This window comes from Lethenteron reissneri, chromosome 18, assembly GCF_015708825.2.
Source record: "Lethenteron reissneri isolate LAM-NWPU_2019-01 chromosome 18, ASM1570882v1, whole genome shotgun sequence".
NCBI classification, from domain to species: Eukaryota; Metazoa; Chordata; class Hyperoartia; order Petromyzontiformes; family Petromyzontidae; genus Lethenteron; species Lethenteron reissneri.
Genome location: NC_083796.1, coordinates 14,897,670 through 14,912,471, shown reverse-complemented (window position 1 = coordinate 14,912,471; position 14,802 = coordinate 14,897,670).

Genomic DNA, 14,802 nt, shown 5'->3' with positions numbered 1-14,802 from the left:
TGTGGTATAAGTGGGTGGGATGAGTCGCTGTGGTATAAGTGGGTGGGGTGAGTCGCTGTGGTATAAGTGGGTGGGATGAGTTGCTGTGGTATAAGTGGGTGGGGTGAGTCGCTGTGGTATAAGTGGGTGGGGTGAGTCTCTGTGGTATAAGTGGGTGGGTTGAGTCCCTGTGGTATAAGTGGGTGGGATGAGTCGCTGTGGTATAAGTGGGTGGGGTGAGTCGCTGTGGTATAAGTGGGTGGGATGAGTCTCTGTGGTATAAGTGGGTGGGATGAGTCGCTGTGGTATAAGTGGGTGGGGTGAGTCGCTGTGGTATAAGTGGGTGGGTTGAGTCCCTGTGGTATAAGTGGGTGGGATGAGTCGCTGTGGTATAAGTGGGTGGGGTGAGTCGCTGTGGTATAAGTGGGTGGGTTGAGTCTGTGGTATAAGTGGGTGGGGTGAGTCTGTGGTATAAGTGGGTGGGGTGAGTCTCTGTGGTATAAGTGGGTGGGTTGAGTCTGTGGTATAAGTGGGTGGGTTGAGTCTGTGGTATAAGTGGGTGGGGTGAGTCTATGTGGTATAAGTGGGTGGGGTGAGTCTCTGTGGTATAAGTGGGTGGGGTGAGTCTCTGTGGTATAAGTGGGTGGGGTGAGTCTGTGGTATAAGTGGGTGGGGTGAGTCTCTGTGGTATAAGTGGGTGGGGTGAGTCTCTGTGGTATAAGTGGGTGGGATGAGTCTGTGGTATAAGTGGGTGGGGTGAGTCTCTGTGGTATAAGTGGGTGGGTTGAGTCTGTGGTATAAGTGGGTGGGTTGAGTCTGTGGTATAAGTGGGTGGGGTGAGTCTCTGTGGTATAAGTGGGTGGGTTGAGTCTGTGGTATAAGTGGGTGGGGTGAGTCTGTGGTATAAGTGGGTGGGGTGAGTCTCTGTGGTATAAGTGGGTGGGTTGAGTCTCTGTGGTATAAGTGGGTGAGTCGCTGTGGTATAAGTGGGTGGGATGAGTCGCTGTGGTATAAGTGGGTTGAGTCGCTGTGGTATAAGTGGGTGGGATGAGTCGCTGTGGTATAAGTAGGTGGGGTGAGTCGCTGTGGTATAAGTGGGTGGGATGAGTCGCTGTGGTATAAGTGGGTGGGATGAGTCGCTGTGGTATAAGTGGGTGGGATGAGTCGCTGTGGTATAAGTGGGTTGAGTCGCTGTGGTATAAGTGGGTGGGATGAGTCGCTGTGGTATAAGTGGGTGGGATGAGTCGCTGTGGTATAAGTAGGTGGGGTGAGTCGCTGTGGTATAAGTGGGTGGGATGAGTCGCTGTGGTATAAGTGGGTGGGATGAGTCGCTGTGGTATAAGTAGAAGGGGTGAGTCGCTGTGGTATAAGTGTGTGGGGTGAGTCGCTGTGGGACAAGTGGGTGGGGTGAGTCGCTGTGGTATAAGTGGGTGGGGTGAGTCTCTGTGGTATAAGTGGGTGGGGTGAGTCTCTGTGGTATAAGTGGGTGGGGTGAGTCTCTGTGGTATAAGTGGGTAGGGTGAGTCGCTGTGGTATAAGTGGGTGGGGTGAGTCTCTGTGGTATAAGTGGGTGGGATGAGTCGCTGTGGGACAAGTGGGTGGGGTGAGTCGCTGTGGTATAAGTGGGTGGGATGAGTCTGTGGTATAAGTGGGTGGGTTGAGTCGCTGTGGTATAAGTGGGTGGGGTGAGTCGCTGTGGTATAAGTGGGTGGGGTGAGTCTCTGTGGTATAAGTGGGTGGGATGAGTCGCTGTGGGACAAGTGGGTGGGGTGAGTCGCTGTGGTATAAGTGGGTGGGATGAGTCTGTGGTATAAGTGGGTGGGTTGAGTCGCTGTGGTATAAGTGGGTGGGATGAGTCGCTGTGGTCTAAGTGGGTGGGATGAGTCGCTGTGGTATATGTGGGTGGGGTGAGTCTCTGGTATAAGTGGGTGGGGTGAGTCTCTGTGGTATAAGTGGGTGGGGTGAGTCGCTGTGGGGAAAGTGCCTTGGTTGGAGGGAGGCATTCCCCAGCACTGACTCATGGCTAACAGTGGTGGTGAGCACTGTATCACGCAGATGTTCTCCTGCAAAACGCTGGCTGTTATTTAAAACAATACAATTATGGGGCTGTTGGTCGTGATGTAAAACGCAACGGCTGAAAATATTTGCTCGTTAGTATTTGATATCTGGGTTACTGGAAATTGCCGGTTGCTGTCTTGGTAACTCCAGTGCTCTGCACAATCTTTATTGTTGACCTAGAGCGACTGCCCACAACCCGAGCACAAGATCATGAAACCTGATGGCACAGATTGCTAAATTCATCATATGTCAGTGGGCCTTTGCCCATAAACATCTGGTAGTTACACAGCATTCGTTAATGCAAGCCTGACTGCTGATGAGAAACTGCTTAAAGCCGATCCACAACTTGCTTGTATTGAATCCGTGCTGCTGAAAAAAAATCAACTCAGAAAGATGTGGCTGACGCTTTGTGTTAAAAAAAATCCTTATTACGCGGATGGACAGATGCGGCAATGTGTGTTGTCTGCTTAATTTGTCACTTAGCTCAACTGTAGTCTGATTTGATGAAACGCCCTTTCATAATCATGCAAGGTACACGTTGCATTACCAGCCTGTGCGGGCGGGCGTGTGTGTTGTGTGGACTGATGGGTGAGTCATTGAGCATTAGTGGCGGTTTCCGTTGGTTGTAAGTTTTTGTTGAAGGAGGTGTTTTATAGTGCCAAGTGCTCATTGACCGGTGGGAACGTGATATGCCACGGGAGAATTCGCTGCAGGGAACAAGGCACTTGGCTGTGTTCTCGGCAAAGCAGCTTCGGGTCCCTTGGTGATGGATGACGACGCTCACCGACTGGATTGCTGATTTATTTCCGTCTCTACACGCAGCCACCGTTTCTTTCAATTGCAAAATCCTGCAATTCAAAATCGCCACCCTCTGCACCGAGCATATGACGGATTTGGTCACTCGAGAAACAATCTGAATGAAAGTGGAGACTGTGCATGCAGGCTGGATGCTCCTGCTGTAGTTTGCCACTCGATCGGGCCCCTGTGTGAGGTACAAACACAGATGTCATGGGAGGAGGAAGAAGAAGAATCTGTCACGATCTTGGACGGAAGGAGAGCTCCGCGTGCTGACGCGTTGTCTCGGGTGGTGTATTGTCATGCAGCTGTCACACTCCAGAACTGTGAATGTCCTCGGCCGACTTACGAGATTCCCCAGGACAGCCACCTCGAAAGAGGGCATCGCTGGGAAAACCAGGACAGGCAGCAACAATAAGTGCCCGCATAATGCAACGTTCACCATTCACCACAGACACTCCAATCTGAGTGGCACTGCGAAAGGCAGGCATCGGAGCGACACGTACTTTTATTTTCACTTAAACTATATATCATGGCTCAAGCAGCCACGTATAAATCACCGAAGTACACCATAAAACGTTTAACCCAAGCAAGGGGCCATAAAGAGACGGGTTATAAACTCATTTTTTCAAAGGAGACAGCGAATGTGGGATTGCAATTTCTCCTGTGCCGAATGGGAGTGCACAGACGTGCATTTTAAAGCCTCCACTTATGGACAGCATGTATAATGTATGTCCATAGATTTTTTAAAGGGTTACATTGCCCCGTCTTTTCAATGTAAGTAATAAAACAAAGCACACTTGGAGACACGATCCTGTACTGTGGCTACTGCAGTGGCGTTTCAAAATATTACAGTCTACAATTCACCAGCCCCAACGACCTGCATGGTGAAGTATGGTCCACCAACCCCTATCACAGGCATGGGGTGGTGAGGCCTTCATCCAGCAGTGGATTGACAAAGTTCTAGATGTGAAGCTTTCGTGACTGCAAGGATTCATGCTCTTAGGTTTTTTCGGTAAAGTCACGTAGGTAAAATTAAATAATAAAATATAATACAGTAAATCTAGCTGTGACAGTCCCACCTGATGACGGAGACTTGTGTTGTCTCCGAAACGTCGTGATTTATCATTTAATTTCTATTATTATTGCTATTATTTAAATTTGTATTATTTATTTTTACCTACGTGACTTTACCGAAAAAACCTAAGAGTATGGATTGACAAAGGGTTGCAAACTAATTGTTTTTATGTTTAGTTTGTTTTCCTTCCCCCGCACCTCTGATTAGCACGGTTGGCTAAATACGGTGCGAAAGAAATTCAACAAACACGCATATTGTGTGTTATACAGTATACACCACGAATGAGCAAGTGCGTCAGGCTAAAAGTGTCATGAGATGCAGCTTGTAATTGCTTTAACAATCATCGCAGGGAATCAACAAAATAACAGAAGACTGCTTAATGCAAATGTTGTCGTTTGTGCGGAAGACTTGCTGCATGCGTGACATGTCGCCGTACAGACACTGGCTTGACATTCCACACCATCTGAGGTCACGGAACTCACCCCTGGAAGAAGCAGCCTGCGAGACTCCTCCATTGATCTGCTCCTCTCTGTATGAAACCCGACTTCCACAAAATCATTAATTCGGACACATCTGAGAATCCGTGGGGACCAAGAGGTCACCGTGGGAACTGCTCTGCTGTTGATGCCACCACCACCACCACGCCTCGCCCATCGCCCCTTGCTTGCTACCACCTCCCGTCGCTGTTACGCAGTCTCCGTGTGACCCCCAGGGATCCATGGCACCGGGGTGATATCAAAGGTGACAGAGGCGTGGTCGTCTCTAGACAGCGAGAGAACGCGAAACAACAGCAACAAAAATAGCGTGACACGACAAAATTCTAAAACTTCCACGTTGTCAGCAGACATTCTGCTTGAATCACGCTGAGGTATATTAACATTGGATCAGCGCTTTAATCACTGAGTTGTGTGCAGTACAGTTGGTAGTCCAGTATTTTTTATTGATTAGCTACCAATAACGGCAGTGAGCCATCTGCCGGTCACGTAATTTGATTTCTTTTCACTTGATTGTCCATCGTATTGTGGATGATTAAAGGCATTTGACTGCTTCCCTTTGCCAATGGTTCTGCAGATGACAGGATGCACCGAGTTACATGGCTTCCATGTAGTAAATGACAACCTCCAGAATTGACCAGAACATTACAGCTATCCCAACATCTGCATTAGTGCGGATTAGCGAACGCTTTGAAGACGGCGCCATTAACTGACAAGAGTTCAGTCTTTACCGTAATATTGTAGAGTTCCTTCAACTGGAATTCACCACCTTGGCGCTCTCATCCCTGAGCTGAGCCGCCGTGTCTCGACGCTCGATTTCGAGACATTTCCCCACGGCGGTGACGCCTCTTCAACTCGGCCGCTTTCATCTCAAGAGCCGCTCGGCATGCACCAGTCCAAGGGCTTCACCCATGCAACGTCGATGGCGAGTGTTACATTTGCCCACATCCGCACGCGTTACGATTCGAGTTGTGCAAAATGGAGCAGAGGAATTGCCAGCCGTGACGTGCAGCTGGACTGGCAATGACAAACATTGCCATTCCTGCAGATCAAGGCGATGTCAGCCGTCCACCCAATGACCAAACATGCATCTAAACTCGCCAGATATTGGCAGCTGAGCAGGCTTTAGTGTGGATATTGCATGGATGAATGATCACCCTGCACAGACAGGCTGACATAGGTCTCGCGGAGTGCGTGGGGTACAGCAGAGGGCATTTCATAAACAACGAGACATTGTGAACCGTTATCGTTCCATGCTCCCACGTCCATATTCCTTACCTTCACCAACCCGGTGTGACCGGCACGGTGAAGTATGGTCAAATAACCGCCATAGGGTGACCCTCGTCGAATCGTGCAATCGAAAAAGTGCCGTCCGTGCGCACGAGGCGGTCTCAGCGCGCGTGTCTGCAGCCCAATGTCACGACGGCGCCGCCTGCGGTGGCTCGCTCAGGCCACCGCGGAGAGAGGGGAGTCGCACTGAGAGTGACCTGGAGGGCCCTCTGGGGGGAATTGTGGCCTCGCCTTCCACGCTGGCCAGACAACGTGTGGTAGCAACCCACGCGTTATCCCACCGCACGCAACCTGCCGATAGATCGTCTGTTGGAGCGTATTGAGTGAGGCCGACGGCGACTGTGGAGCTTAGCAGCAGCGGCGGCAGCAGCGGCAGAAGGCTTTAACAGCTCCAACGAGCAGCACCGAAGCACAGCATCGCCGGGTAGCTCACAACTCTGCCACTTGTCGACGTGGCACGGTGCACATGGCAGACAATGGGAAGGTCCTTCTGTTCGCTCACTTTCTTCCCATGGATTAGAGGGGTCAGAGACCCGGCCTGATGAGAATTCACGAAGGGACATTATGGTAATTGGAGACAATTCTCAAATTAGCCATGGCATCGACATCCGCGGGGCTGGCCTTCTGTTGTATTGTTGTTGACTCTTTCTATACCAACGTAAATTATCACACAGAGCTTGTATTTGGTAATTGAACGTTCTTTATTATCACGCAGTGATTCCTTATCTTATATTATAGAAGCCCTCCGCTATGCACTTCCAAAATCAACGAAATGTTAACTTTGCACTGCGGGAGGAGAAACGTGGAAATTCAAGGTGGTGAAGCGAAGACGTTCAAAGCGAGAGGCAGTGGCGGCCTGTCATAGGCGACGTCACGAGCCACTGGTGTGGCCACCCGTGGCTGGGATCCAACTGGGGTTGTTGGGTTCATAGCGCGTCGTATTACGGAGTCACGAAATCGCCGAATCGGCCATGTGCACCGAATGGCGTGGCACCAATGTAAGTACATTAATATGTCGTAACTTTTATTATTAATACTCTGTAGTATGTGAATCTTGATTTAAATCTTAATTGAATCATGTTTCATTTGGCATGGCTCATAATATTTTATTTTTTTTAAGAAAACGCTTTTCAAATGGGACGTTGATCGTGCTTTCAACGAGGCTTATCTTAAAAGACAACGCTCCCTCCTTCCCAACGGATTGTGAATTGATGAAAATAAAAAAAGACTCCCCTTACGTTGCACGATCTCCGGTTTGTCCCGAGCCTGTGTGGGGGGTGGGGGGGGGCGCTTTGCGCGCGTGCACGTCGGGAACGCGCGGCAGAGGCCGAGCGGGCGAATTGCGTCCACGACTCGGGGCCGAGGAGGGAGGCGATCGTGGCGAGCACCGCGCCACCTTGGTTGTTGGCGGCCGCCGCCCGATGGGAGTCCGCGGACGTCGTCGTTCCGAATCGCTCGCTTACACCACCTGCGGTCGCGTGCATATCGAGAGATAGAGAGACCGCGTTTCTGGCTCTCGCAGAAAATTAGTCTCTTTGTGCTGCAGGGTCAAGCCTGCCACTCATGGCGAAGGGCGTGGGGAGGGGGACTTTACACGTGGGCCATTATCCCTAACCTCGCACCCATGCGATTATAGCTGCGCCATGAAGCCGCGCGGGGTGACTTGGCGCTGAAAGGACACCGGCAGCCCGCAGTCGTTGGCTGTTGTGTTGCCCCCGAGTAGTGCTGGAGGTCAGAGCCATTTGGCTGAAAGGGATCCGCCTCTTAAAGTTTCAATCAGAGAGGCATAATCCATCTCGGGCCCCGTGCCTGCGGACGCGCTCTCGTTCGTTTCCGCGCCTCGTGCAGATCGCGCTCCGAAGTCTGCTCCATTACCCCGCCCTGTTCGCTCTCTCTCTCTCTCTCTAAGTCGTCGTGCGCGCGAACGCACGCGAGTTCGTCTGTGCACAAACGTGGCTTTCGGGAACGGCCTCGTGTCGTTGTGGACGTGTCGTTGTGTGTGTGTGCGTGTCGTGGTGTGTGTGTACGTGTCGTTGTGTGTGTGTGCGCGCAAACTGCTGCGCAACCGCTCCCCACTGAGTGCAGCGCCCGGCACAAGCACAGGGCGCCCTGTCGCTGCTGGCTACAAACTCTCCGGGTGAGCGTGGGGACGTGACATGTTATAGCGCAGCGACCACTGAGACTCCACCACCGCGATGGACTGCTGCGCGTGTCTGCCCGGTGTACGATTCGTGGCGACGCCAAACCTGCGAGCGAGAGATGCAGACGGGGACGTGGTGGCGCGCACCGCGGACCGAGCGGCGTCAGACGCAGTGGGTTTCACGAGAAGCAATCACACCATCCCACACACACGGACTCCTGCCACGCAAACGCGAGCACGTGGAATCGTACGATACAAAATTATTGACGATGATTCGACCAACAGGTGGTCATTGCAGACTGTACAGATGTTGATATCGGCGTGACGTCACCAGACGAAGTGTCCCACCGGATCTCTCGCAGAGCAGCACAACCCCTTCGTGTTGGGGAACAGTCCACGGAAGCGGATATCACAGAGCTACCGCTGAGATTCCATCAATTGACGTCTGTTTCACTCAGTAAAGGGCCACACTTTCCCACCTGCATTGTCACTGAGAGCAATGTACATCCTATATGACAAGTCAAACGGATATTTTTTTACTCCTCGTAGCTGGAATTTTATCCAAATTAAGCGTAGAACGAAATGTTCAGTGATAGTTTTTTTTTCTGTTCGCAGTGATTGTTGACTGGGATGAGACTCGCTCGCTGCACTTGAGAACCCCGTGGAATCACAGTCGGCAGCTGCCACGGTTTGATCGCAGGGTCTCTGCAGTGCGAGCGCCGCGCTCTGACCTCCAAGCCACCTGGCAACCTGCTAAGAGCCCACTTAAAAAAAAAAAATCCACCACGTAAATGCACACAGAGAATGTGCTAAGTGGTGGCACGTATTGGTGAATACGAACTGCGTGAAAATTTAATGAACACAAAAGCAGCATCTGTCATTCTGAGCTGAGTGTCGGTGGCATTGCCACGACGCCCGTGCCAGGCTGCACAGCCACGCCAGGTGGAATGCTAATGGCTTGTTGACAACAACAGGTAATAGGGAAGCCGTGATTCGTCTGGCAGAGAGAACGACGAGAATCTGGGCCATCTGTGACCCACACTGCATCCTCATTTGAGTGAGGAGGTGCCCTGCGCTGCTCCGCTCATTGTTGTGAGTGGCGCTCTTCTGCCGCACACGGACACTGAGGGAGGGCTGCCAGCACCAGGATTTGACAGTTCTGTGATTGGTGTGAAAGAGGTCACATTCGCTTTGATGGACTTGTCAGAGGCAACACTGCTGCTGTGGAACTGGGTAATGTTTATGTGGCAATGGTTAATCAATATACGCACATTAGTTATATTATTCCTGAATAATTCTGTTTTTTCTTTCCATAGTCACTGTTGGACATCTGAGTGGGCCTCAATTTATTGCCTTGAGCCCATTTGACCTGGGGCAAGACGGCCGGAGGGGTGAGTGGATTGAGGGAGGGGTGGGGGATTGAGGAGGGGTGGGGGATTGAGGGAGGGGTGGGGGATTGAGGGAGGGGTGGGGGATTGAGGGAGGGGTGGGGGATTGAGGGAGGGGTGGGGGATTGAGGGAGGGGTGGGGGATTGAGGGAGAGGGTGGGGAATTGAGGGAGGGGTGGGGGATTGAGGGAGGGGTGGGGGATTGAGGGAGGGGTGGGGGATTGAGGGAGGAGTGGGGGTTGAGGGAGGGGTGGGGGATTGAGGGAGGGGTGGGGGGTTGAGGGAGGGGTGGGGGATTGAGGGAGGGGTGGGGGATTGAGGGAGGGGTGGGGGATTGAGGGAGGGGTGGGGGATTGAGGGAGGGGTGGGGGATTGAGGGAGGGGTGGGGGATTGAGGGAGGAGTGGGGGATTGAGGGAGGGGTGGGGAATTGAGGGAGGGGTGGGGGATTGAGGGAGGGGTGGGGGATTGAGGGAGGGGTGGGGGATTGAGGGAGGGGTGGGGGATGAGGGAGGGTGGGGATTGAGGGAGGGGTGGGGAATTGAGGGAGGGGTGGGGGATTGAGGGAGGGGTGGGGGATTGAGGGAGGGGTGGGGATTGAGGGAGGGGTGGGGGATTGAGGCAGGGGTGGGGGATTGAGGGAGGGGTGGGGGATTGAGGGAGGGGTGGGGGATTGAGGGAGGGGTGGGGATTGAGGGAGGGGTGGGGGGTTGAGGGAGGGGTGGGGGATTGAGGGAGGGGTGGGGGGTTGAGGGAGGGGTGGGGGATTGAGGGAGGGGTGGGGGATTGAGGGAGGGGTGGGGGATTGAGGGAGGGGTGGGGATTGAGGGAGGGGTGGGGGGGTTGAGGGAGGGGTGGGGGATTGAGGGAGGGGTGGGGGGTTGAGGGAGGGTGGGGGATTGAGGGAGGGGTGGGGGGTTGAGGGAGGGGTGGGGGATTGAGGGAGGGGTGGGGGATTGAGGGAGGGGTGGGGGGTTCAGGGAGGGGTGGGGGATTGAGGGAGGGGTGGGGGATTGAGGGAGGGGGCTGTGCGAGGCCGCGTGAGGAGCCCCAGCGATCCCCAGGGACCCCAGTCCCACTGCCACCCCCACTCACCCCGCACCGCACCCCCCACTCACCCCGCACCGCACCCCCCACTCATCCCCTCGCGATCTGCACCACAGACCACCCGTGGTGGCAGTCGCAACAACAAACAGGGCTGCCCGCCTGTATCGCACGAGCAACCTGCAATGTACCGCCCCGTTCCGATTTGAACCTCAATCGCAAATGACGTCATCGCGGACTGGGCACGGCTCGGCACCGCCCGGTCACGCGCGCGGTGCCGGCGCCGTTTGGAGGAAGCCTCCCCCTGGCAGGCGCGCTCCCTGCCCCGTTACCCGCGCGAGCATGCGCGTGCTTGTGGGATGCGCGCGCGCGTGGCACGCGTTTGTTGTTGTGTTGAGCGGGTGGAGGGTCGAGCTTTTGTGGCCAGCAATCGTGTCAGGAGGCATCGTGGAGCTCGTGGAGGTTGCGTCCACAGGCATCGAGTGAATGTGCTGACAAAGTAAGCCGCGATGTTCATTGAAGCCGTGCCCGGCGCATCCGTGTGAGAATGCGTTGGCGAGGGTGGGTTGTTGTGGTGCAATAATGAATGTATCGTCTGTCGTGACATTTATTTCAAGGTAGTAGTTTGATGTCAGCAACTGCATGGCGTTACACTTCCCCTATGTTGAATTCGGGGCATAGAGTAGAATCGTCGAATTGTTACTTTTATTTTCGCAGGATGTGGTTTCCAGCAGGAGAGGGATGAGACTGGCGCTGCATCGCGGCTCCAGTGCTGCTGCACTCTTCCCAAGCGAGGAGGAGGAGCTGCATTTTGCATCCTTCAGACTCCCAAATGAAAGCGTTCACAGGCCTAGGGCCAGTTATGAGATATTTAAAGTAAAATATTTAGGATATATTTCCGTATTAGTGTAGACTCGGCAATGTTTCTGTAAAGTTTCAGTTTTTTGCCCTTCACTGGATTTTTTTTTAGAGGCACATTCGGATTGTAAATTGTTATGTCATGTGATTTGATTCAACACTTTTAATAATCTGCGGTTTCAAAGTTTGACAAAACTACCTTGAAAAACAAAAAAGATAATATGATTAAACCAACCATTGTCGATGAGGCAAAAAACAACCCCATTTGTGTTTCAGACGTGGCTAGTTTCAGTGTAGGCTCGTCAAGATTTACGACAAATTTCAGCTTTCTAGGCCTTCGTAAATATCATGACAACTTACAGCGCTTACTCCCAACAGAGGAATGTGGAATTTCCACCACTCCTTTAGGGTTGCCAGCATCACCGCCCCGTAATCATCCGGGGCATGTGAGACACCTTTTCAGGTATTATGTTCGTGTGAACATGTGGTAATTGTAAACATCATCTAACAGCGTTATAAGCAACAGCGTTACAATGACATCAAACTGGAAAGACAGAGGCCCTTTAACAGAGAAGAACAATTTCCGTTGACACCGCGACGGGGTTTTTGGGAGGTGGCGGTGTCCACACGAAGCGTGACCGCGGCGTTGGAACGAGAAAATCTCTTTGCCTTGAGAGGCGCATGGAGAGGCCGGGGGGAGGGAGGGGGGGGGTTCGAGCCCGAGGCTCAATCACCCCCCCCCCTCTCTCTCACCGCCCCCCCACCCTCTCTCTCTCTCACCACCCCCATCGCGAACGTTGCATTCGATTGTGGCATCGTTGGAGGCGGTCTGCGCAGCGACCAACAAACGGAGTGAAACGCAGCAGCGACAACAACAACAACAACGGATTGAGAATGCAACGGCATTCGAAGGCGCGCGGTTCACCATTCCAGAGACCGGCCGGGTGGTGGTGCGGGTGGTGGTGCGGGTGGTGGTGCGGGTGGTGGTGCGGGTGGTGGTGCGGGTGGTGGTGCGGGTGGTGGTGCGGGTGGTGGTGCGGGTGGTGGTGCGGGTGGTGGTGCGGGTGGTGGTGCGGGTGGTGGTGCGGTGGTGGTGCGGGTGGTGGTGCGGGTGGTGGTGCGGGTGGTGGTGCGGGTGGTGGTGCGGGTGGTGGTGCGGGTGGTGGTGCGGGTGGTGGTGCGGGTGGTGGTGCGGGTGGTGGTGCGGGTGGTGGTGCGGGTGGTGGTGCGGGTGGTGGTGCGGGTGGTGGTGCGGGTGGTGGTGCGGGTGGTGGTGCGGGTGGTGGTGCGGGTGGTGGTGCGGGTGGTGGTGCGGGTGGTGGTGCGGGTGGTGGTGCGGGTGGTGGTGCGGGTGGTGGTGCGGGTGGTGGTGCGGGTGGTGGTGCGGGTGGTGGTGCGGGTGGTGGTGCGGGTGGTGGCGGTGATTCGCCATGGGTACGCGAGGTGCCTCCCTCTCTCTCCGCGAACTCTCCCTCTCTCTCCGCTAACTTTCTCTCTCTCTCTGCTAACTCTCTCCGCCTCCCTCTCTCTCCGCGGGAGGGGAACGGCGGAATTCTCCGGATTATAAGACGCGCCGCAGAGAAGGTGGCAACCCAGACTCTCGCCCCGTGTCTATGAGGTGTTACCAATCTGGTCACGCACGCAGCTCGCGGAATATCTGAAGCGCCCACAAAAACGTGCATCTTATAGTCCCGAGGCTACGGTAGTCATAATGTTTACATTTGAGAAATAAGCGATTCCCAATTGTGTCGATGCTGAAGTTCATACACACCGCTCCAGATACTCATATACGGCTGAGTCGATATAGTGAAGGCCCAGAACCGCTTCAAATATTCGCCACCTTTTAGTCGTGAACGAGTTCATAGCGCAGTGCCGTGCTAACCTCTGCACCACCGCTCAACATTCACTCACTTAGGCACTACGTATGGAAATATGTTCAGGGGCTAAATGCCAAGGTCCGTTAATCACGACGAGAGGGTTTCCGGAGAGAGAGAGTTCGTGCTGACTGCGTATTGTGGAAGAGACTTTGAACATTCAGCGTCTTGTCAAGGAAGCACCCGTTCGTTCATCGAACTGATGGGAATGACCACAGAGGAGAGCTTCATGCAAGAGTGATGAGACTCGCCAAGGCGTTCCTGTGGAAATGCGACTGATATAACGAGCCTATTACTCGCACATTTTGCAGATGTGCGGAAGACTTTAATCGGCACATTTGTCGAGTGAGAGCTTTATTTCTGCCCTACGTCAAAGGGGGCTTCTGCCTTTTGCTTGGCAAGCTGTGCACACAAAGCACGTGGCCCGTCCCATCCGCGGCTCTCTCCGCCCGGCCTTTCTCATTGTAATCAGGGCAGCAGCGGAGCAGGAGGAGCGGCCCCCTCCCCTGCTGCCCTGGACATCGGCACAATGTGTTTGTGGCCGAGGTCACGGGGCCTCTGGGGGCACAGAGGCCGTGCAGCTGAATGGGAGGTGCGGTGGGCCGCAGCCCCGCAGCCGCACTGCCCGTGCCAGCAGCAGCGGCAGCAGCGGCAGCAGTGGGAGCGCGCACACCCCACGGCATTGTCGCCCATTCTCTACCTCCCAGAATGGCATTTCAAGTATCCATTTATCTATATGTTTATTTAATTATTTACCCTTTGTTAAATGGAGGAATAAAGAAGGCCATTTGTTCAAATCTTAAATCCAGGGTTACTGGCCCACAATAAATCTGTATGAAACGTCTACTTTCATTTGGAGGGGGGAGGGCTTTTACAGGGACAACATCAAAGTGCGCTGCTTGCTCAAGCGAGCACCGGCGTGGCACCCGTCTCCTTTGGCGGTCCTGTGCCAGTGGTAGCAATTCCACATTCCCGTAGTCGGGGCCAGGCTCTCCACGGCACCACCACTGTTAATACCCCCCAGGGGGAGTGATGCTTGTTGTGTCAACTCTGAAGGGGATGTCAGGTTGTGTCAATCCCCGACCGGGATTGAAATCACGGTTTTTCAGATCGCAAGCCATGATGCGCTCCGAGCACAGAGCCACTGGGTTACATGTCACGTGTGTGTGTGTGTGTGTGCTGGACTTGTTTCTCACCGTGCGCAGCCGAGAACGACGCTGACACGACGTGCACCCCTTCCTCTGACGACATTGCTCACCGTGGCGTCTGTTGCACGACGCTCGCGCCGCGACACGATGGCGCTCGCCGCGTCGCCGTGCGGGGAGCGAGGAGACGAAGGCAGCGAACGCGGTCCCCGCGGATTTGCGAACGACGCCTCCTCTCGACGGCTGCCTGGACGCCGTGAGAGCGCACGGGCCCCGTCGTGAGCGCGCGGAGGTGTCGTGGGAGATGTGTCGAGGCTTTGAAATGTGATGCGTGAATTTAAAAAAATAAACATTTCTCCCGATTATGTGAGTGGGGCATCTATAAACGGATCGCCCTATATTCCTCTCCACCACCATCACCACTTCTCTGACCTGTAGCCAATCAGAGCAGCCATTGGAGGGGTCATCTGGGTCAAGGGCCATGTGGTTATCACAAAGTACACACAGGGCAATGGTGGCGTGATTGCACCTTGTAAGTGGCCAAAGCTGACATCAAAATCACTGCTGTCGTGATATAACTTTTCCCTTTCAGACATGTCGTTCTGTCCGACTGGAATGGAAATTTTGAGCTTCAGGGTTTTCACGATTCGAGCTCTGATG